Source organism: Mus pahari, chromosome 4 (genome assembly GCF_900095145.1).
Source record: "Mus pahari chromosome 4, PAHARI_EIJ_v1.1, whole genome shotgun sequence".
In the NCBI taxonomy this organism is placed as follows: Eukaryota; Metazoa; Chordata; class Mammalia; order Rodentia; family Muridae; genus Mus; species Mus pahari.
The window spans coordinates 86,554,173-86,556,673 of record NC_034593.1 but is presented as its reverse complement, the minus strand read 5'-3'; positions in this window follow the sequence as shown (position 1 = coordinate 86,556,673).

Genomic DNA, 2,501 nt, shown 5'->3' with positions numbered 1-2,501 from the left:
CATTGGTGAAGGCCAGGAAGCAAAGTTCAATTTTGATTAGGTATTTGACAAGTCATTGCTTGGAGGCACCTATAATAAAATGATACTGAAAGAAAGCACACAGATTCATTCACCGACTAATGCAGGGACAGTTTTGGAGCATTTGTTCTAAAGGATGCCAAAGTTTCCAGGAGGCTAAGTTTCTATGAAACTGTTTGCCTCGGGACTGTGTCCAAGCTTTTGGGCCTGTCACACAGTCTTCACTGGAGTGGGTGTGGCAGGAGTCCAGAGAGCATCTACTGGGATTTCCAGGTCATTGTGGACCAGAAAAAAGAGCTGTAGCAGAACCCGTGAGTTGTAAGCAACAAAAAGTTTATTCAAAGCACTTCCAAGTGGTTGATGGAGCCCGGAAAGGTCATGAGAGTCAGGGCTCTAGTGGGCGATGCATGTCTTATCCCTTCCTCTGCATGTGTGCTCTACATGTTCTCATTACCTGTCTCTCATGTGCATCCCTCGTGGGCAGGGCCTCCAGGCTTGCTGGACACTGACTTCTTTGACACCTTCACTCTTAAGTCTTCTCTCCATCTTCCTCCATTGCTACAGTCTGTGCCAATGATCTTCAGCCTAGGCTCTGCAGAGGCAGGGTGGGCAGCAGACCCAGAGAGTGGGGAGCAGATACCAAGAGAATGAGAAAGAGGCCCAGAAAATGGGGGACAGGGACCTTAAGGCCTGGTGTAGGGTGGACAGAAAAGCAGGAGGCAGGAGGCAGGGAGCCCAAGGAGCTAGGGACTTGAAAGAAGGAGGGGAACCTGTCTAATTGCCTGCTTGCAGTCTCATCTGCCCAGAACTAGTCTCTAAGGCCCTGTCCTCTGACCTTACTCTGCATAGGTCCCAGTGTCCCACCGTGTCTGGGCTGTCAGGTCTATCCGTGGACCTTGTCGGAATCCACACACCTGGCTCTCTCTGGGTTCATTTTTTCTAACTGGGGTCCTTATTTCCTCTGTGCACTGGGGGGGGGGGTCTTGAAGAATGGACCCTATACACATAGAAACCTCCTTGTTAGAGAAAGACTGTCCTAAGGGACACAGGACTGTGTAGTGGCTCTGGGATTTCTTGAGTGATGTGGCAGGAGAGACATCAAAGTCACACATCACAGCTGGGCAGTGGTGGCGCATGCCTTTAACCCCAGCACTTGGGAGGCAGAAGCAGGTGGGTTTCTGAGTTGGAGGCCAGCCTGATCTACAGAGTGAGGTCCAGGACAGCCAGGACTACACAGAGAAACCCTGTGTGGAAAAATAAATAAATTTTTTAAAAAATTAAATATATATAAAATTTTATTTTTATTTTTATTTAATAAAAATAAAAATTATAATCTTAGCTACTTCGAAGCCTGAGGCAGGAGGATCCCAAGTTCAAGGCTTGTGCAGATTACAGCGCAAATTCAAAACCAGCCCTGGCAATTCAGCAACACCCAGTATGAAATAAAAGATAAAAAGAGGTGGGGAATCTGTGGAAGAAAGCTCTCTGAGCAGCATGAGGGTGCCCTTAAGGTCTATACTCACTATCAGAGGGACACAATGAGGTAGCGTTTGGGACTATAGAGATCTCTTAGCCACCCCACCAGACTACCTTGTCTTCTTAATTGCACATGACCATCACACATACTAAGATGAATGAATAAATAATCGTCTACAGTCGTACCACCCTGAATGTACCGGGTCTCCTCTGACGTAGGCAGTTAATCTGAGGCAGACGTGGATAGCACTCAGACAGGAGAGTTTGAATTCCTCAAACCACCCGGCTTAGCTAACCACTGCCTTAGTCACCTTAACTGAAAGATAGGAACCTGAGAAAACTGCAGAGAGCCACAAACAGTAACTAACATGGGTTTGATAGGATTGGAACCAAAGGCAACATGGCCCCTGAAAACATGCCCAGAATCACCGTGCCTCCAGACCACATTAAGAAATACTGTGTTTTCTTAAAACCAGAGAAAAATCCTATGACAGGTGAAAACTTGCAACAAATGTCTTCACTATATGCTCATCTTATGTATGCTGGATTCATTAAATATGCACCTTACACTGAAAGAGAACATAACGATCCCTTTATCCTCTCAGGAGTTGAAAGTACCAAATTAGGTTACAATGTATACTAAAGTTAATCCTCGTCTTTTGCCAAAGTATACGCATTTACCGAGTGCACTTGAAACCAACCAGGAAAGGCATACACGTGGCAAGGCTTTTCCTCTGTAGCACCTAACGTTGAAAAATGACCTTTATTACCAGACAGATAGCCCGAGGAAAGCAGTTTTCCAAAGAACGCACAAAGCGGGTTCGGTTGGTTTGTGGAGAAGGAAGCTGAGGCCAGTTGCCCTGCAGATTGAGCCTTCTTTGGAGGGAGAATCTGGAGCCTGAGGGGTCCTTGAGCCAGGAGAGCAATTCGGAGCTGTGGGGGAGAGCCAGGCTCAAGTGGAGGAGTTGGAGAGGCAGCTGTCATGGACAGGACGGGACGGCTCGGGA